The sequence below is a fragment of the Notamacropus eugenii genome, chromosome 6 (assembly GCF_028372415.1).
Source record: "Notamacropus eugenii isolate mMacEug1 chromosome 6, mMacEug1.pri_v2, whole genome shotgun sequence".
Classification (NCBI taxonomy): domain Eukaryota; kingdom Metazoa; phylum Chordata; class Mammalia; order Diprotodontia; family Macropodidae; genus Notamacropus; species Notamacropus eugenii.
The window spans coordinates 351,284,091-351,306,657 of NC_092877.1; the positions used below are offsets into that span (position 1 = coordinate 351,284,091).

General features: G+C 39.0%; 1 protein-coding gene across 4 annotated transcripts in view; it reads left to right on the top strand.

The window, feature by feature from the left end:
- The window catches only part of SPATA16 (spermatogenesis associated 16), a 319,130-nt gene that overhangs the window by 203,386 nt on the left and 93,177 nt on the right, over positions 1-22,567 (top strand). The gene's annotated exons all lie outside the window — the stretch shown is intronic.

A 22,567-nucleotide genomic window follows, 5' to 3' on the forward strand; every position in this document is an offset into this window, starting at 1 on the left:
TGTAAACTATGTGCTAAGTTCAGTTGTTTACAATCTCATGAAGGAAAGACTGAAAGTACCCATTAGACCCCTCTAAATTCAGAGCCCTAGGACCAACCTGGCCTCTCAGTCCTAGGTACAGTTCCATTCATTCTCTCCCAAGCCAGCAGTGCTTTTTTTAATATAAAGAGTTCTTTGAACATCTAAACATTTCACAGAGCCTGCCTCCCTCCACGATACTTGTCATTAACATCTGTCAATTGAGAAAACACAAAAATATGTGGTGATAAAAAGCTACTATGAATTCAGTAGCACTTTTAAATGAAATTGTATTTTAGTGATAAAAAGAGCATCAGCATACATTTGAAGAAGAATAATACATATACATGAGAAAGAAAATCACAGATTCTCTCAGAGGAGAAACTTCAGAACTCATCTAAACCAAGAGTTCTTGAAGGGTTTTTTTGTGTGTCCTGAACCATTTTAGCACTCTAGTGAAGTCTATAGATAGACCCCTTCCCAAAATTAATGCTCTTCCATGTGTAAAATAAAATATATAGCTTTACAAAAGAGATAGATATATTGAAATACAATTTTTTCAATTAATTTTTTCAATTAATCAACATTTTTCAATTAAGTACATAGACCCCAGGTTAAGGACTCTTTATCTAGTCTAGCCCATACCTGCACAGACTTCCCTCTAATAATAACGATGGATATTGGGCGACAACTCCCAAGTCCAACTGACCCTCAGAATACAATTCCAAGGACCCTCATCATTCTCTATGGTGTCTCCTGGATGCTAAGATAGTCAGCGTCCTTCTTAAAACATGGCACTGAGAACTGAACACCTTCATTATTTGGTCTACAAAAGATTATATATACATATATGTGTGTATGTACATGTATATATATATACATACACACACACATATATATGGGCTATAGGTTGAAAATCACTGTTCTGCACTATTAGAGCAAAAAGAAACTCTTTTTCCATATCCTGGGGAATGTATCATCTGTCTCCAAATAGATTTAATTATGTATGACTATTATCTACATTTAAGTGCATTAATTCAAGGTAATTCAAGCCATTTTTAACTTAGGAAGAGTGAGATATAATTGAATATATGTACATATAGATAAGAGTAAACCAGTCTCTTCCATTAGACTGTGAGCTCCTTGGGAGAGCTGGAACTGGTTTTTGCCTTTCTTCCTATCCGCTGCATTTAGCATAGCATCTGGCACATAGTAGGCACTTAATATATGTTTATTGACTAACTATTGTCCTAGATTCTTTTCTGGTCCTTTTTCCTTTTTTCCATTATTTCATGATTAACTCCTAGGATCTTTATCGTACTGCTGCTATAGTCATAACAACTTACCTTAGGGAGATAACATGGCACAGAGAAAAGAGGGTCAGATAGGAAGATTTGTGTTCAGACCCTACCTCTGACACATACTGGCTGTGTGACATTGGGCAAATCCCTTCATCTCTGAGTGCTCTAGGCAATTCTCTTAGACCAAAAGTTACAGAGATGCTGAATTTCATTGATAGAGGGAATTTCCATACTGGGAACTTCCATATACCAATGAAGTCACAAGGCTAGTCCTGATTCCTCTATGTTGTTGTTGGTAACCCCAGTCCCTTCTATCCTCCACTGTCTCTGTCTGTCCAAGCTCATATTCATTATTTCCATGACACTATCTATCCATCTCATCCTCTACTGGCCCCTTTTCCTTTTACCATCAATCTTTCCTAACATCACAATCTTTTCAAATGAGTCCCATCTTCTCATTATTAAAGTATTGAAGCATTAGCTTCAGTATTTGACCACCCAGTGTATATCCTGAATTGATTTATTTAAGTATTGACTGATTTGATCTTTTTGATGTCCACAAGACTCAAAAACCTTCTCCAGCACCACAATTCAAAAGTGTAGATTCTGTGGTGCTCAGCCTTCTCTATAGTACAACTCTCACAGCCATGTATTGCCACTGGAAAAACCATAGCTTTGCCTATATGGACCTTTGCTGGCAAGGTGATGTCTCTGCTTTTTAGAATACTGTCTAGATTTGCCATAGCTTTTCTTCCAAGGAGTAAGCATCTTTTAATTTCATGGTTGCAACCACCATCTGCAGGGATCTTTGAACCCATGAATATAAAATCAGACACTACTTCAATTCAATTTCTTCTCCCTCTGTTTCCAGGAAGTGATGGAACCAGTTGCCAAGATCTTAATTTTGCTTTGGTTTTTATGTTAAGCATCAAGTCAGCTTTTACACTCTCCTCTTTCACATTCACCCAGAGTCTTCTCAATTCCACTTCACTTTCTGCCATCAGAGTGGTATCATCTGCATATCTGAGACTGTTGCTATTTTCCCTTCAACCTCAGTTCCAGTTTTTGATTCATCCAGTCTGCCATTTTGCATGATATACTCTGCATACAAGTTAAATAAACAAGTGACAATATACAGCCATCTCCTTTTCTAATCTTAAACAGATTAGTTACTCCATATTCTGTTCTGACATATTCTCTTGGCCTGTGCACAGGTTCCTCAGGAGACACATAAGGTAATCCAGTACTCCCATCTCTTTGAGGACTTGTCACATTCTGCTGTGATCCGCACAGTCAAAGACTAGTGTAGTCAATGAAGCAGACGTAGATGTTTTTCTGGAACTCCCTTGCTGTCTCCATAATCCAATGAAGGTCTTTGACAAAACTTATCAGACAGTAAGCTGTTTGGAGAGCAATTTATTTACCACGGAAGGCTAAAGGGAGTCATCAGCTCTGCTAGAATTTAAAATTGTGACTATAAGGAACCTAGGTTAATGGTTAAGCAACCAATTCTATTTTCCATGTAAAGAGTTTTCGTTGATTTTTTCTAAAAAGGGATATCATGCTTATTTAAACCTTTAGCAAAGGTAAGGGTCTAGTCTGTCTATATAGTATAAAAAGAGAGAATAGCATGGTAGATAGACAGCGCTAGAGTTACGATAACCTCGGTTCAATAGATTGACTTTGTGACCCTGGACAAATGCAGAGAGCATTAACTGAAATCAAAGGTTTTGAATTCAAATCCTGCCTTTGACTGTTACTATCTGTGTGACCATGTGTAAGCTATCTAACCTCCTGGTTTTCAATTAAAATAATAATTATGGCTAACATTGATACAGTACTTAAAAATTTTTAAAAATAACATTTTAAAAAATCAACAATTCAGGAAACATTTATCAAGCATTTACTATGTGCCAGACACTTTGCTAAGATATGAGAATCACACACACACACACACACACACACACACACACACACACACACACACCCCTATTCCTGCTCTCTAGGAGCTTATATCTTACTTTACATGCATGATCTCATTTAAGCCTGTGAGTTCTACTAGTTTTATTGTCCCAGTCTTATAAATGAGGAAACTAAGGTTTAGAGGGATCTAGTGACATCCCCACGGACCAACACAGAGTGAGTGTCAGAGACAAAATTTGGACCCAGCTCTCTTGACTGCATATCCAGTCCTTTGAAGCAGAACAGGCTGCCTCCATTTTCCATTTTACCAGGGAACTAATATTTTGTACATGCTTTTTCATAAGACAAGCTTTTCAAAAATTTGGGGATAACAAACTGGTTGTGTCACTGTGGTGTATCCTCTTGTTGCCTCCTTAGGCCAAGACTCAACAGGAAAGTAGAAAATGTAATGACCTGGAGACAGACCTGGGTTCTGGTCAGAGTTCTGACATGGGCTAGTTGTGTGGCCCTTCATAAATCACTAAAGCTCTTTGAATCTCAATGTTTTAGTCCATTAAGTTAGCATATTGGACTAGATTATTTCTAGTTTTCTTTAAGCTCTACAATTCTACAGTTGTTATCCATTCCCACAAATCTTGACGTAACCTGGACATTTAACAACCAGGATGAACTCAGACAACCATTCGCCTATTACCTTGACCCATTACTAGGAACCCCTTTCTTAAGTCTGTTGTATATCTCCTTCTGATACCCACATTATCTCAATTCTTAATCCACTACACTGGACCTTATTCCAACTAAAAAACCAGGAAAGTGTTGGGGTTGGTTAAAACAATGTATAACCAAAGGGAATTGCTACACATAGCTGGTTGGGACCCAACTATGTCTGGTCTTCCAGGATCTTCAAATCTAATCCCCTTTGTGTTTCCGACTTAATTGGATTCATTGTGTGATTTTCTGTGACCTACGGTGCAGTGATGTTAAATAAGCTCTAGATAATGAATCCCTTGGCCCTGAGAATATGATTTTAAAATTAAGAAGAGAGCCGTAGAAAGGGGGAGGAAAAAGATAAGAGTCTGAAGTTTAATGTCTTCCATAGACATTATGGACATTCACATTTCATGGTGAAATGGCCCTGACCCAAGTATCAGAGAGGTGAAAGTATACTGACAATTCTGTTTACATCTGTGATTGGAATTATTCTGGCTATTTAAACAAAGGCACCAAGAAAGGTCAATGACTCCCAACTAAAATTAGCAAGAGATTAAATCCCCAGCCAAGGACTAGGGGAAAGTGACCCATCTCTGCTGTCCCTTGGCTATGACTGCCAGCTTATATAAATAGGATGTCATTGGGGTAGGCCCCCTGGGAGCACAGGTTCAAGATAGATAAGCAAGTAAGTCACTGAGCAACAACCAGCCATGGTTGGGGCAGAGAGAGAGTGAATGTAGCAGAGGCTGGCCAGGCCAGGACACATAACCTACAGCCTACAGACAGAGAAGTATTGTGTCCTGATGGATGTGCTGCTCAAATTGGAGTTAGTAAAATTTGGGTTTAAATCCTCCCTTGGGGCAGTTAGGTGTTGGAGTGAACAGAGCACGGGCCCTTGAGTCAGGAGGATCCAGTCACAGACACTTGATACTTACTAGCTGTGTGACCTTGAGCAAGTCACTTAACCCCAATTGCCTTGCCTTTCCCCTTTCCAAAAAATTAATAAGTCCAGCTGCAGACACGTGATAACTATGTGACACTGTGGGACACTGAGTAATCAATAAATAAACATTTATTAAACCACGACTATGCACCAGGTGCTACGGGTACAAAAAGGGGCAAAAGACAGTCCCTGCCCTCCAAGATCTCACAATAACACACAAACACAGACAAACAAGCTATACACAAAATAAATAGGAAATAATTAACAGAGGGAAGGCACTAGAAGTAAGAGAGGTTGGGAAACTTTTCTTGTACAAAATGGGATTTTATTTGGGACTTTAAGAAAGTCAGGAAAGTTATCTACAATGTCAATGGGGCACAACTCTTCAGACTTCCCAGGTAGGGTTAGGGAGCTACTGATGCTAAGGATCCTGAGGGGGGATGACTGTAGAACCCCCATAGGGAACTATGAGGACCTCAGTACCTACCAGGGAAGCCAGTTCCCCTTCAGATGGTCTTAGTTGTTAGAGTGGTTTGGGGTTTGTTTATTTTTCCTTTCATCAAGCCTAAATCTCTCAGCAAATTTAACTTATCATACCTAGAACGATCTGGGTGAGTCGAGCCAATCTCCATTCATCATCCTTATTTTCCTCCCCTTGGACATGCTTCTTCCCCAGACCTGGAGGCTGGAAGACCTCATAGGAAATAGTTTTGCCTCAGACACCTACTAGCTGTGTGATCCTGACCGATCTGTTTAACTTCTATTAGCCTCAGTTACTTCTCTGATAAAATGGGGATAACATACCACCTGTCTCACAGAGTTGTGAGGAGCCAATAAGACAATGTATTTGTCAAGCACTTCTCAGAACCTTAAGGTGATCTGTGAGTGTAAAGATAATTTTATATATACATATACATTTACATATACATATATGGATGTATATATAGATACACCACAAATGTGTATATGTATTAGATGCATAGTTAAGTTATAATTATAATAATTTATTATAATGTAAACATAATTTATATATAATAAAAATAAATATAATATTAATTATAATAATATGATATTGCATAAATGTGAGTTATTATTATTTATGAAACGCATTTCTGAAACCCACGGAAGACTTTAAATTTATCCCTGTTAAATTTAACCTTATTACTTCGATCCAGTATTCTAGCCTAGTACAGATTTTTTGGAGAATGACATGTTATTCGTGTGTTAACTATTCTTATCTGCTTTGTCTCATCCGCAAACTGGAGAAACCCACCAGCCATGCCTGAATCTACACCGGTATAAAACATTAACTAGCCCAGGATCTACCAAACACTGATCTCTGGGGCACTCCACTAGAGACCATCCTCCAAGCTGACACCAAACCATTAATGACTGTCACTAGGCTCTGATCCCCTCCTCTACCTCCTAACTATACCATTACATAGAGACGTCCAGCCCACATCTCTCCATCTTGTCCACAAGAATTAGGTAAGAGACTTTGCCTGATGCTTTATTCATATGAAGACCAAGCCAGAGAAGAATTTTAGGGAGATGAGAATATTTTAGTACTTGATAGGAGGAAACTCAGGAGCCATAAATTCCTCTTAGCTAATTTGAAACCAGGAGTAAGTTGTGAGGACCTTCTCATTATGGCATACTATCCAGCCTACTAGGGCCATTTATTATGTTATAAGAAATCCCTCTGAAATTCCATAGAGATTGGTGTGCTGCCCTGTGAGGAAAAGGAAATGTATGGAGAGAAGGAAATTCTGCAGTCTGAAGTCTGAGAAGCCTAATTAGCAAAGTGAAGCTGAAACCTGAAACGGACACCATTGTACTGAGGCCCACTTACCATATTACTTCATAGTGCCCTACCACTGCTTCTCCTTCTCATTCTTAAATGGATCATAGATGCATCAGGCTAGAGTGGGAAGGAGACTTAGACTCAATGCCTTCATTTTATTGATGAGGAAATTTTCTTATTGTTCCATTTAGCATCTTCTAGACCATCATCCAGACTGTGGCCCTAATATATGTTGTCTCCACCATCAGAATATAAATTACTTGAGGGCAGGGATTGTATCACCTTTATATTTTTATCCTCAGCACTTAACCTTGACTTGGCAAGTAGTAAGTACTTAGCAAATGCTTTTTTAATCATTTGAAGTCCTAACCAAAAGTTTCCCAAAAGAAATTCAGTCATTTTCTGGGAGACAGGATCATTTCATCATGGTTTTGTGGTACCACCAAAGAGCTGATGAGCATATCCCCTAAATGTGACCCACTCCTCCTCCTAGGGGACTAATTAATTCTTCTCTAAAAGTTCATAAGTAAGACTGTACTTTCATTCATTCACACTGAGATCCATAATTGTCTTCCCAAGGTCAAAGAGGTAGTAAGTGCCAGAGTTGGTTCCACATTTAAGAGTCCTTCTGACTCTCTACACTGCCCCTCCTCTCCAGGGGATGTTTCGAGGAGGTCAGTGCTTGAACCAAAATGGTTCCCAAGAAAAATGTTCTTCATTGACATTAAGGATCTTGCTTCCTTTTATCTCATCTTGTTGTCAACAGGTAGCCAGGAATATTAACTTTGTGGGCCCTATAGACAGGGCATTTATTCACATCTCCTATTATCACAGTACCTACTGTGAAGAAAACACTTAACAAATGCATTTTCATTCATTCATAATTAAAACACTATAGATTTCCTTTCATAGGCTAAAGAAAAGTAAGATGCTGCTATTTCTCTTTCCTGAATAGCATGAAAACCTTACCATTTGTTTGAAAGAGAAAGAAAAAAAGAAAGGAAAGAAGAAAAAGAAAGAAAGAAAGAGAACAAAAGAAGGAAAGGAAGAAGGAAGGAAGGAAGGAAGGAAGGAAGGAAGGAAGGAAGGAAGGAAGGAAGGAAGGAAGGAAGGAAAGAAGGAAGGAAGGAAGGAAGGAAGGAAGGAAGGAAATGTCTTGAAGTATCCTCTTCCATAGCACCTCATGCTGGGATGTGTCGCAGTATGATGGATAAAAGTGTTTGCACATGTTATTCTACATTAGAGCTACCTCTTCAGAGTGAGAGGAAGAGAGCTGAAAATATCCTGTCATGTAGGGCAGGGCTTTCTTGCATGCACGCACACACATACACACACACACACACACACACACACACACAAGCGCACACACCTTTGTAACCTAAGCAACTGCTGTTGATCCACATACTCTTATCAGCCGCCCTTCTCCTTCAGAACAACACAAGACCTGATAATTCTGAGCTCACTATTGAGAGACAGAGACACAAAGAAAGAGAAAAGGGAGGGACAAGAGGGGGAGGATGAGAAGAGAGAGCCAGAGAGGGAGACAGAGACAGAGAGACATACACAGAGAGTCTGAGACAGAGACAAAGAGACAGAGAGAGAGACAGAGACAGAGAGAGACAGAGAGAGAGAGAGAGAGAGAGAGAGAGAGAGAGAGAGAGAGAGAGAGAGAGAGAGAGAGAGAGAGAGAGAAAGAGAGAGTTCTTCCATAGAGAAATAGGAATTGGTGATTTTGAGAACTGAGTTGAATGTATTTGTTCATGACTTCTCTCATTTTACCCAAAATAAAAAAAATATTTAACTCTGAGAAGGTCTCCAGAGGGGGTTATGTTTTAGCTCTATGCCTGCTTCTGAGCCCTGAGCACTCAGTCATTCAAGAAATGTTTCTTGAGTATTTGCTATGGCTCCGTTCTGTGTTAGGTGCAGTGAGGAGAGGCTGGGATGAACAAAATACAGTTTTGTCCCCTCAAAGGAGGGTACAGTCCAGCAGAGGAGATGAGAAAACATACAAAGATGATCACAAAGCAAAACATATGTGGTAAAAGCATAAAAGCATAGACAGACAGTGGTCTGCAAGGGTTACCAGGAAGAAAAGATAGATTCTGACAAGCACAGTTTGTTACATTGAACTCTGACTCCCTGTGCTAGATGCTGGTGTACAAAGAGAGAAGCAAAATAACCCTTGCCTTCAAGGTCCTTACATTAGGCTCACATCACAATATTGGCACAGATAAATCAAGCCAAATCCAGACACTCATGGTAGCGTAGTTTGGGGAAGTCAGTTCATGTCTCTGAGCCTCAGTTTCCCCATCTGTAAAATGAAGGGGTTGAACTAAACCAGAAGGGTCAATTTCACATTGCTACACACAGCACTATTCCCAAGTGCAGGACTTCTCCAGCTTAACGTGCATCCCCTTATCTACGGCTTGGACAGTGCCCCAGCTGTATCTCTCTATTTCTCTTACCCCTACTACCCTTCATTGATCCTGTGCCACTTCTCTTCTCCCCATCCCAAAGCAGAGAGCAACCCCTACCACTCTCCATATCCTTGAGCACTCTTAGCCGGCCTCATCACACATTGAAGAGTCTCAAAGCAACAATAATGTCCTTTGTGCATCCCAGTCTGGTGTTGGCTGAATAAACATTCGCTTGTTATTCTGAGGTTTAGCACAGACCAAGGACTTGGAAAAGCTGGTTCTATTCAGATTGAGTTCAGAGAGTTCTCACATTCTTCTGTTTTGTTTCTTGCTCAAAGTTGTAGAAAATAGGGTTCACTGGGGATTAAAAAACAACAGTTCATGATTGAGGTAAAAAAAAATAAAATGTTTCAGGCTGAATCCTTGAAAAATCATAGCACAGAAATTCAGCCGGGGAAGAGACCTATGTCCTAGATAATCTAATCCAAAAACAAGCCAGATTTTTCTGTGCAGTATTCTGGACATCCATTCTCTCTACTTCAAAGACCCTGGTGAAGGAAAACCCACTAGCCACCAAGAGTGCCCCTCCACTTTTGGACAATTAATATTGGGACTTGTTGTCATTTTTCCCTCTGAGGTTAAACTAAGTTCACTTCTCTGCAACTTAAACCAATCATCAAGTGTTCATTCAGCACCTCCTATGTGCCAGGGACTACTGGGAATACCAAGTCAGACTCCCCTTGGAGGACCTTCGTCTGGATCCAAGCAGAACAAACATAATCCCTCTTCCTTATACCTTCCCTATAAATAGATACTTAAAGATTATCTCATCACCCCATATTCTCTTTTCAAGATTAAATGTTTGTTCAGATAAAATGTGAGCTTTGTGAGGACAGAGATCTTGCCTGGCACAAAGTAGGTATCTAATAAATGCTTATTGACTGACTAATTTCTTGATTGGTTGGTTTGGGGTTAAAGCCTCTGATGCTTACTGGTTTCTTCTAAGAATAAGCATATTAAGTGGCCTTTACATCACTCTCCATGGCTTTTGCAAAATGATCTTATATACACTTTAGCTCACCCAAGCCTTAATAATAATGCTATGATAAAAGTGCTGGGTGTATTATCATCCCCATTTTCACAGAGGAGAGAATCAAGACTCGGGGGAAGTAAAAAAATGTGGGCCTCAGGAAACCACCCTGGCCAATGGGCAGGATCGGACAACAGTGACAGCAGATGGCGGCTCCCTTGGAGACAGAATACCATTGGATCACTTACACTGATCTTCAGACCTTACATTTTCTCTCCTGTTCCATTCTTTTTGCCGCTTGATCTGGCAATGAAGTCATTGTGATGAATCTTTCATCAGTCATTCACATGGGAGGAAAAAAAAAGACATGTCACCTTAACCTCTGCATGAAGAGTTCCTCAGCATGAGGAAACAAGGAAGGAAGGTCGGGAGCCTGAAATATTTTATTACCAGCAGCAAAAACACCTAAGAGATAAAAATGTTTTTTTTTCTTTGAAGGTTGGCTTTCTTATGAAAAATGGTTTCCTAGGAGAAAGAGCACAGAAAGATAAGCAAAGAGGTCTTTGAGGACCTGTATTTATGTTCCCTTTGGGGGCACTATCAGAGAAAGTGCACCCTCTATTTAGAAAAAGTTTAAGAATGTCACCTGCATTGACTGTCGATGTCATTGGGACCTAAGGGACAGCCATTGTTCCATAGAATATCAGAGTTGGAAAGGACCGTAGAGATCAGGTTAAACTTCGAGCTAAACTTCCCCATGTTACAGATGGACTAACTAAGGTCCAGGGCAGTTGGGACTTGCCCAACATCACACACATAATAAGTGACCAGGTTTGGATTTGAGCATGCATCCTCTGTCTCCCAGTCCTGGGCTCTTTCCAACTGGATCTTGTCTGCTTTCTTAATTTTCTCATCTACAAAATGAGGATAGTAATACCTGTATTATTATACCTTGTATTGTAGAGCCTTGTGAGGAAAATCCTCTGTAAATCTGAAAGCTTCATTAAAAATAAATTAGCTACTATTATCATTAACTCATTAATGTATTACTTAGCAGCTTAGAGTAGTGAAAATCTGTTTCTTAAATAATTATCATTTTGAAAAGCAGAGAGCAGGACCTGGAGAGAATTCAACTGAGGCAGACTGGTTTTGATGGGAGAAAAGGTGTCAGGGAATTATTAGAGACTTGACCTTCTTTTCAGGCTCACCTTCTTCCATCCTTCCCCCATCCACCCACCCTCTGTGTTTTACTTTTTACTTTTAAGATGCACCAAGAAGTGAAGTATAAATATCCCCCCATCACTTCAGGGGTGCACTCTCCCTTGGTCTCTGGGACAATGGACTCCAGGCTAGCACACTTCCTCAGTCACTGCTGGGATGGGTCCTAGGGGTCTGTGGGTTCCTCAGGGCATCCATGTTGTGCTTGCTACCAACCCTTCTGCATGAACTCCACTTGAAGATCATGGGTAGTTTCTTCTCATGACCTTTTAAAACTCACAATCCTCCAGATCAGTCTCCTTCACCTAAAACAGAAGAACAAATGTCGACGCAAAGAACTAAGAGCTGTATTTTCCAGGTCACATGTTGATCTGAGAGGATCCAAGACCTCCCCTATCTCCCACAGCATTGTCTCTCACCCAACTCCCTCCCTGGAAAAAGAAGAGAAGGATCCCAGTGTGGAAGAGACACATCTCTATATGGTCACAGGCTACATAGTTTGGCCCAGAACTGGCCTTCACACCTCCGTCTGGGTGTCCTCTGCACAGAACAGAAATTAGCCTGGTCTGGCTGTGACTGAGAAGACTTAAACCTCAAGTCTTACTGTTGTCACTCATTGGGTAACCTGGAGCATGTCATTTAATCCCAACTTCCCACTTGTAAAACCAGGTTAATCACACCTATCTCTGACTCACAAGACTTTTCCAAAGAGCACCTGCACAAAGCCAGTTCCTGGCCACCTGAGGCTCACTTTTCTGCCTTCTCTATTAGTTGGAGAATAATACACCTGACAATGATTCTTTTGTATTCACTTGTTACAAGGGAATTGTCCTTTAATCTAGACAGTGTTCGAAAATCCTGCATAACAAATGTCCATATTTCTCAATTAGATGGCAAGCTAAAAAGAAGGGGTCCGAATGGAACTGGGCAGCCTGTGAGAGCACTGTTTTTTTAAATTGAGTCTTGAAAAAGTAAATGTGTTTTTAAAAAAACCTTACAACTGGAGAAATGGATTTTTTCATCTAATTATTCATTCCTGTTTATATATTCTTTAATGATGTGTTTCCATGGTTACCATAGTTGCTAAATGCTGCTGCCTCTGGTTCCTTTTGCCTTGAAGCTATTTGAGGCACCATGCCAAGGGGGCGAAGTACAGTGTGGAACATGAGATGCTGCTGGGGCATGTCTTCATTTCAAGGCGGAGGGTGACCCTGAAAGGATGTGGGCCTATGACTCTATGTGCTGGTCTGTGATCTGAAAAATTCTGGAGTGTATCATCAGTCTTACAGCAAGTATCTATCCAACACTCCCATTAAAAACTGAATTGGCAAAGTCATGGAGGAGGTGATTTGCCCTGGATATCTCCAGCCTCCCTATCCATCCCTCATCATTTTCCTTCTCCACTACAGTTCTTTCCTTCCTTACCTCCTATCCAAAGCTGCTACTGGCTAAGGCAGTCACGTACACTTTTGTCAAATTTTGAGCCATTATATGACCACCAATATCCCCCCCCCGGGGTAACATGAATAATTCACATGGAGGTCCCTGTTGGCTGAATCATTTTCAAAATTCGCTTATTTCAGTGATGCAGTCTGGGGATACCAAGACAAAAGAAAACAAGTCCCTTCCCTCCAGGAGACTGTATTCTTACTAGGTTCTTTACAGCAGTAAAAAGTAGAGATATAGAGGATGTTAATGGAATATCAGGAATCAGATAACAAGTAGGAGCTATCATTTTGAGGAATAGTAGCCTGTGTCCTGGCAGCCTGGGACATTGAGGAAAATGACTGAATCTGGGCTTCCAATCCTAGCACTGGTGCTTATAGCTTCCATGACCTTGGAGTTGAGAAGATCAAAGTCCAGACTCTGCCTCAGATACATGACCAGGTGACTGAACCCTTCTGGGCCTTGGTTTCTCCATCTATGAAATAGAATTGATAATAATAGCATCTATATCACAGGATTATTTTGAGGATCAAATGAGATGCCATGTAAAGTGTTCACAAACCTTGAAAAGCTATATAAATGGTAGCTATTATTACAAGTTTCTTCATATGTAAAATGGAGGATTTGGATGAAATGCCTTCTTAGTTCCCTCCCATCTCTGAAACTCTGATCCTATGAAATCATACTTGGCATCAGCCTGGCACATATTGGTGGGCACATCAGGCCTCATATATGGCATCGTAACAATAAGATGGCTCTCATCTGGTCTGCTTTTCCTTTGCTATTCCCTAAAGACCCCCATTAAGTTAAATTCTTCACTTAAAAAAGTAAACTTGAAATTTCCTTTCATCTTTTTCTCCTTCCACTAAAATCTTCTCAAGGAAGCAGTGTTTTATGGGTGTGAGATAGTAGACATGAAGTCAGTAAGACTTGGTTAAAGTCACTGACCTCTCAATATTCTAGGCTCATTGCCAAGACCTACAGACCTGCATTAATGAATGGACTTTCCTCATTGAGGAAATCATGGGACCAGTCTCTGTTCCTTACTAGGATTCTATTTATATGTGTGCGCTCGTAGCTAGGATGTAAGTTCCTTGAGGGATTGACTTTTCTTCTACACCTAGTACATTGCACAATACATGACACACATTAGGTCCTTCATAAATGCTTGCTTTGCTTAATTATGCTCCTTCTGTATGTAGGTACCATGTGAAATCTGGCTTTCTCCCAAAGATACCATTCCGCTCCCCACCCTTGCTCCCACTGACCACTCTTCTGGAAGTAACAACAGCGATGAAATGAAGGTTTCAGAGAGTTCTGACCACTTGGGCCACCTTTTTCCTTGGAGTAATTGAGGTCTAGCTGCCCAATCCCTGGCCATTCTGAGAGGCTCTCATGAGACTTTCCGGTGTGTGTCGTCACTTGGTCTTCCAGTTGACGTTGAAGGATGTTTGTGATTTCTTCTTTGTTTCATGCATTTGAAAAACAGAAATGTTACAAGCAAAACCAAATTTCAGGGTTTTATGGTCATCTTGTGTATTGCCCATAGATTTTTATGAGTTATTGATTTATGGGCCTGCAGAGAAATTGAGGTCTCTTTTTTATCAGATGAGAGATGCGGAATAACTATTCTATGAAATTTTTTAAGCCGTGTTTGCCCAGGTATATAATAATCTTAAAGACTCAAGGCTTTCAGTGTTTTTATTTATATGGGGCCAATCTTTTCATGACTGAAGCCCAGTAATTATAAAAAGGAAAGACCCCTTTTTCTTGGCCTTGCAGGGGTTTATTTTCCTCTTTTCTGGGTCTAATTTTTTAAAAATGCCAACTCTCCTTGTCGTGCTGTTCCTGCTGGTTGAATCATTTTTCAGTGGTATTTCTCCACCACCACCCCAACCCTTCCAAATAATGAGACCTTGGCATTTCAAATGTCAGCCAGTAATAGGTGGCATGATTTAATTTTTCTCCAGTGTCATAAAGCAAGTATCAAGCTTACCTATTTTTAGCCAAGAAAACACAAGTAGGCTTTAATATAGTGCAATCTAAACTAAAGGGTCAGTGGCCCCCTAGACCTATAAAGTACAGGGAGAAATGACAGGTGGTATGGCAAGCAGAGGTTCATTTATTCACTCCCTTAGAGAGTCTGTCCTGGACAGAACCCAGACACGAAAGTAAAATGAGATGGCCCAGCTGAGCTCATTGGCAGAACCATTTCTGGGGAAGTGTCCCCTCAAGTCTTGGGCTCTGAATGGCAGAGCAAAAGTCAAGAGGAGATGAAGGGTTGTGGATCATCAAGAGCAGACCCCACCACCCTTATCATGACTGTGGGCCTTGTGAATAAGCCTCCCCAAATCAACCTCATACCACCATTCCAGCGCCTTTGAAAAGGTAAAGACACCTACCAGTGGTCATATCTTAAAGCTCTATGAACTCTCCATTCATCCTGGTATTGTGCTCACCTGGGTGGCAGACATACCTAGGTCAGGCTCAGATAGTTACCAGTTTATGACCCTGGGCAAGTGATTTAACTTGTCAGCCTCAGTTTTCTCATTTGTAAAATGAGGCTAATAATTATAAGTGCCTTCTTCACAAGGTTGTTGCTAGAGTCAAGAGTCAATATAAGTAAAACACCATACAAGCTTCAAAACACTATATAAATGAGAATTACTGTTACATTATTAATTAATTCATACCCTAGCAGGAACCAGTCAACAGACAGCTGAGAGCAAGAGTACAATATAGGATAGGTACAGGTGGTTGGAAAGGTGAAATGATGCCGAGGGCTCTTTCTCTCCCTTCCTACAAAACAAGGCTAACTCACCATTTTGTCCCTGACCACCAAGTTTCCAGAACTTTGGTCTGTGTAGGATGGACCAAGGGCCTAAATCGCCATCTAACGGAATATAAGGACAATGCCTCTTCATCTCAATCTAGGACAGTGAAAATGAATGGGGGCGGTATATCTTTTTGAATCTTCTCTATTAAAAGTACTATATTGGGAGGCAAGCAATATAAATTCAGTCCAATTTTACAGGCATTTGTTAAGCATCCATTTATGCCAGATGAAAGGCCATCCACCACAGTGGATCAAGAGACTGCCTTGGGGAGAGGGAGATGTGACCCAAAGTCTTACCTCTGACCCATATGGACATATCACCTTGGACAAATCACTTAACTTCTCATTGTTTCAGGTAATCTACAGATCATAAAACAGTTGTCTCTCTGCATTGGTAAAGCAAGTTCCCCACCCCAGTGACATCACAGGTTTATCAAGGACAAAAATTGCAGCAGTTTTGACTCAAAAAACATGCATTCTATTAGGAGAATCAATACGTGAATAGATGAGTATGTACAATACTACTTTAGGTGTGGAGCTGGTTGAGATACTCATGGTAGGGAGATTGGGGTTCTAAAAAGGCACCTGAGTAAAGCCTTAAGTGAGAAATTCCCAAAAGCAGAAACTGTATTTCTACAGAGATGAATAAAACAGGCCCCCCCCCCCCTTTAAGGAGCTCAGTAGGGTGGAGGAAGATGCTAGTCTGTGGACTCAAAGAAATGTCAGCAAAATAAAGAGGAGAAAGGATGATCTGAAGTGTGGCCTAAGCTCACAGCAGAGAAGGCCTATGGTTGACCAGGGAGCCGGGTTTTGAAAAACGTAAGAGCCCTAGCTTCAGAATGAGATGAACTGAGCTTTTATTACTTAGTATCCCAGTGAACTGGGATAAGATGCTTAATTGTCCCAGGCCTCAGCTTCCTCATCTATAAAATGTGGGGGTTGTACCACATTAGGGGTTCTTAATCAAGTTCATGAATATGTTATTTTAATATATTGTGAAAACTATCTCAATATAATTGGTTTCCTTGGTAATCCTATGCATTTAATTTTATATTGCATATTTTTCTGATGTATTTAAAAACATTCTAGGAATGAGGCACCAGTCTACCAAATGGCATCCCTAATGACCCAACATGTCAGCATGACATGAAAAACGCTAAAAGCAAGATGATGGTTTCTGAGATCTCTTCCAGTTAGAATTCCATGGTGCTATCCCTGCCACCTCTCTGGGCCTGTTTTCTCATCTGTAGAAAAACTAGACAATCTCTACCCTTTCCACTCCTGTATCTACAATCTTAAAGTTACAAAAATGAAATTATTCCTGCCCTCAAGGATCTTATATTCCTCTGGGGTGGAGAAGGGGTGGGAGGGGAACAGCCATAGATAAAATAAATACAAGATAGTGACAGCTGAATTTTACATTGTACTTTAAGATTTGCAAAGCATCTTACACACATTTATAGGGTCTTAGATTTAAAGCTGGAGGAGAACCTCAGAGCTTATCTTTCCAACCCTGAGGTTTTACAGGTAAAGAAACTGAGGCGCAAAGTACAGAGGTGCTTTGATCCTGGTTACAGAGTTGGTAAATGTCCGAGGCAGGATTCAAACCCATATCCTCTGCCTCCAGGTTTAGTGGGTTTCCCTTAATATTGTTCTACCTTATGAGCTGACACCACCAAGACATTTATATCCCCATTGGTGCTGAAGCTTAGACAGATTCCAAACTTTGCCCATGCTCACACAGCAAAGTATCAGAAGTGGGAGTCTATCTGACACAGTACAATGATGGGGATGGAGGAGAGCAAATGCTATCTCATTTGATCTGTCATTCCTTATCATCTGAAGAATGGAAATTTGGGGAGGGAAAGCATGCTTTCGGAAGAAGGGAGGGACTTAGGGGATCAGCAAAGGCTGTCCAGAGAACATAGAACCTCAGCCAGGCTTGAAAGAAATAGAAGGGTTTCCAAGAGTGGTGCATTAGACGTGATGGGATCTGTACTCTGTTTGTACTCTGTTGAGGGAGGCTGGAAGGAGGCCAGGATGTTTTTACAACCATAAAGAAGCACCACTCTGAAGGAAGTCCAGATGATCTAATTCATTTTGCCAGTGCTTAGCTTGTCTGTCCTAACAATTTTCCCCCACCTTTGCAGGTGACTTAGGGACGGAGGACCTTATAGAATAAGTGAACCCAAGCCCTGTATTCAGGGTGAAACACAGCATGATTGAAAAGGGTCCCAAATTGTGTTGACATTTGCCATTGAACCCATAGGTCAAGACTCATTAGGGATGGATGGCACCCTTCAGTTGAGTTCATGAAGCAATTACACGGAGGATGGCTGTCTGCTGCTTTTCCAAATATCATTCAAAAGGAGTCACTTAAAAGCTCTGTGACATCATAAAATATCTGGAGATCGCTGAAACCCACACTTATAACTTTCCCATTCCTGTCAGGTGAGGGTTCCTTCCCTAGTAGAGAGAAAATATACACTGGTTTCTGAACCAGAGGTAATTTTAATTCTACTCATAAATGACATATCCTTAGTGCCTTTCCATTGGACCAGCCAACATGCCCAAAGCATCTCACTGTTTACCAAATAGCCTTTTAGTTCATTTTTCCTAATGTTTCTCTTTGAATCTAGCATTATCATGCATCTTAATTCAATTCAAAAAGCATTTGCAAAGTGCCTGTTCTGTGTCAGACAGGCTCAGTGCACGCCACTGAGGATGCAAAGAAAAAGAAGGAAAGCAGGTCTTGCCCTCAAGGACCCTGTACTCTACTGGAGAGAAACAAAACATACAGATTTATAATCAGTGTATTTTTTAGACTGAAAGGTAACATTGACAATGATTTTAATGCTCAAATCATATTCACTGAAAGCTTTAGTGTCTAAATACCTAAAAGAAAAAATAAATCAATTATAAGAAAACATAGATAGTAAATAGTAGGCTGTGATTTTGTGGGTATAGGGAACTGTTGGTAAGGAAAGATGCTGGCCCACAAGATATCATCACCTGCTCCATGGCGTAGAGTTTTGGAGAGCTGCCCGGTTCATTGAGAAATGGAGTGACTTGTAAAGTCATGCAACTAATATGTGTCATGGGTAGGGCTTCCTCTCTCGAAGGACAACTCTCTATCCACTATGCTACCAAGATGGCTAAGTAGAAGGAAACCATAAAACTCAGCTCTGTACCACTACTAAAAACACCTCATAAACTGGTGAATAGGATTCAGATCCCCTAAGGAAGAAAGGTCCTTAGGGATAAAAGTTTTTATGGTAAGGGGAAAAAACCTTGCCTTAAGAGGAAAAAAAATGTATTTGATGTAAAGATAAAAAAGTCTCTGAACAGGCTTCCTGTTGCTTTTGAAAGAAAAATGTGGGGGCATGGGCCTTAACTGGTTGTGGTAGTGAAATAGATATACTAAAAAGTACTTCTTCCTCCTCTTCCTGTCCCTCAAGAAAAAGGCCCCAACTATATGTCTATTCCATCAGAGAAGGCTAATTTTGGATTTAACTGAATATTTAATAGAAAGACTTTCCTTCCTTTGGTATGTTGGGTGAAAGAAAAGGCCTGGATCAACCCAAGAAAAAGGGGAGTCTGGCCTAAAGAAAGACTTACCACAGCAAAGGAAAGGTCTTCAACTTGTTTTGATTCCCAGAGTAGAAGAGCTCTAGAACTCAACTCCTGAGGCCTTAACAACAAAAATAAGTTTTAAAAAATGATAATAAAGGACTGTTATGATGCCAGAAATAACCAAGATATGAACCTAGAAGAGGAAAATAACTCAGAAACTCCCAAAATCAAAACCCCAAAGAAAAATGCCATTTGCCTACAAGAATAAGGAAGAGTGGTCATAAGCAGAGCAAACAAACCCTAAGCTTGGAGACAGGATAGAGGAAGTGAAAAGGAAAATAAGAAAGAATAACCACTTGAAATGGACAAGGAATGATGAGTATAGAAAAGAAAAAGTAAGAGAGAATAAGATAGAAGGAAATAAACAATTGACTGTCATAAGTATGAGTAGGAATGGAATGACCTCTAATGGAATGGATTAGAAAACAAAATCCAATAATATGTTGTTTACAAGAAATATTTGAAACAAAGACTCATCTATGATTAATATTAGAGGTTTGAGCAAAATCTATTACGCCTCAACTGAATGCAAAGGCATAGGGATAGCAATTGTGATTTCAGATGCATCAACAGCAAGAAATAGACTTAATTAAAAGAAAAAAGCTAGATTTTACTGAAAAATAATGTAGACAATAATGTTAGTTCTCAGTACACATGCACCGAATGCTATATCTTGTAAATACCTAAAATAAAAATGAAGTAACAAAAGAATAAGACAGTAAAACTACAGTAGTGGAGGACCTTACTCCTATGATTTATAGATAAATCAAAGCAAAAAATGGACAAGAAATAAGTTAAATATCTTAGTAGAATTTTAAAAGAAGATACCTCTGGCAATTATTGAAGGAAATAAAAATAGCAATTTTTTCAGCTGTGCATGGCATCTTTACAAAAATTGAATATATCTTAAGACATAAAAACCTCAAAGAACAAATGCAAAAAAATTAGAAATATCATACACTCCCTTTACTGACCACAGTATAATAAAAACTATGCTAAATAAAGTGCTGCTGGAAAAAATATTAGAAATCAACTAGAGATTAAATATCTTAATTCCTAAGAATTAGTGGGTCAAGGAACAAATCATAAAACAATAGATAATTTCATTAAAGATAATGACAACAATGGGACAACATTCCAAAGTTTTAAAGATACAGCCAAAGCAGTCCTTTGGGAGAAATTTATATCTATAACAACTTTTAGAAACAAAAAGAAAAGAGGAAAAGAATAGTTCAATGAATTGAATATGTAGATAAAAATACTAAAAAAAAAATCAGCAAATTAAGAAATCCCCATTAAACATCAAAATAGACATCCTACAAATCAGAAAAGAGATTACCAACAAAACTGAAAATGAAAAATAATTAGTTATTTTATTAATTAGCTATTAATTAGTTAATTCATAACTAATTAATAAGCAAGCTGCCTCTTAAAAATAAAATAAACTACTAGCTATGGTGACTAAAAATAAGAAGAAAACAAATTACCGTTGTCAAAAATGAAAAAAAAAAGAGAATCCACAACTAATGAAGAAGAAATAAAGGGTATTAGAAACCATTCTGCCCATTTGTACACCAATAAACCAACAATTTAAATAAAATAAATGAATATTTTCAAAAATATAAAATACCCAAACTAATGGAACAATAAAGAACTTCACCTAGTTTAGGAGAAAGAAATGGTGAATAAGCCATAAATTTACTTCTAAAGGAAAAAAGTCTCTGGGACCTGATCAATGCATGAGTGAATTCTATCAAAAACTCTAAGAACAGCTCATTTGCACTAAAAAAAAATCACAGAAGAAGGGTTCTGACCAAATTCCTTCTATGCCACATATATGGTCTTGTTATATAAACCAAGGAAAGACAAAACTGTAAAGAAAACTATAGTACGATATTGCTCATGAATACTGATGTAAAAAGTGTTCGTTAGCTATTACCAAAGAAGCTAAAACTTCATTTCTCACAGATTGTACACTACGACCAGGCTGGATTTAAACTAGGAATATACTTATTTGTCTTAATATTGGATAACCCACAAACATAATTGACCATATTAATAATAAAATCCAAAAATATCATATGATTATATCAATATATGTAAAAAAGGGTTTTTGAGAAAATAGGACATCATTTTTGTTTAAAAAGGCATGAGAATATATTTAAATCAATGTCCTTTTCCTTAAAATGATCAATAGTATATATCTTAATCCAAAAGCTGCCATTAAATTGTATGCACTACATTTTATACATACTATTGAATAATACATTTCCACGTACTATTATGCAAAGACAAATTAAAATCCTTTCCAATAAATGAGGTATGAAACAAGGATGTCTACTATCACCATTTCTGTTTGACTAGTAGTAGATATGCAGGCTATTTGGCAATAAGACAAGAAAAAATAAATTGAGGGAATAATCATAAGAAAAGAAGAAATAAAAGTATCACTTTTGCAAATGATATGATCGTGTATTTAAGGAACCCTGAAAGAGTCAATCACAAAAATTAATAACTTCAGCAGACTTGCAGGATATAAAATAAATTCACACAAGTCATCAGCATTTCTATACCAGTAAAACAGCAGGAAGAGATAAAAGAAGAAATCCTATTTAAAATGACTACAGAATATAGAAAATACTTGAGATCTACCTGCTATACACCAGAACTAGATAAATGCAATTACAAGGTACTGTTTAGCAAATAAGTCAATATAATAAAAAGCACATTTCCTGAATCAATTTACTCATCCAGTGCCATACTAGAATTTCAATGCCAAGGGTTTGCTTTAAAGAACTAAAAAAAATAGTAACAAAATTCTTGTGGAGGCAAAATTAAAAGGTCAAGAATCGCAAGGGAAATAATAAAAAGAAGTGGAGGAGAGGGGAGTCCTAGCAGTGTGAGATCTCAGACTAACTACAAAGCAGTAATTCTCAAAAACAGTTTGGAACTGGTTTAAAAAATAGATTTATTAGTGAAAGAAGATTAGGTACACAACATGCAGAAGCAAATGCATCTAACACCCTGGGATTTGGTAAACACAAAGACCCCGGCTATTGGAATAATTTCTCACTGTTTGACAAAAACTGCTGGGAAAATTGGTCAGCAGTATGGAAGAAATTAGATTTGGGCCAACAACTCATACCTTGAACCAAGATAAGCTCAAATGGGCACTTGACATAGAGAAAAAAGATCACGTCAGGAACAAATTAGAGAAACGGGGGAAATCTACAGCAGATCTGTAGATAGAAGAAAAGTTCAAACAAGGGGTGAAGGGATCCCAGAAG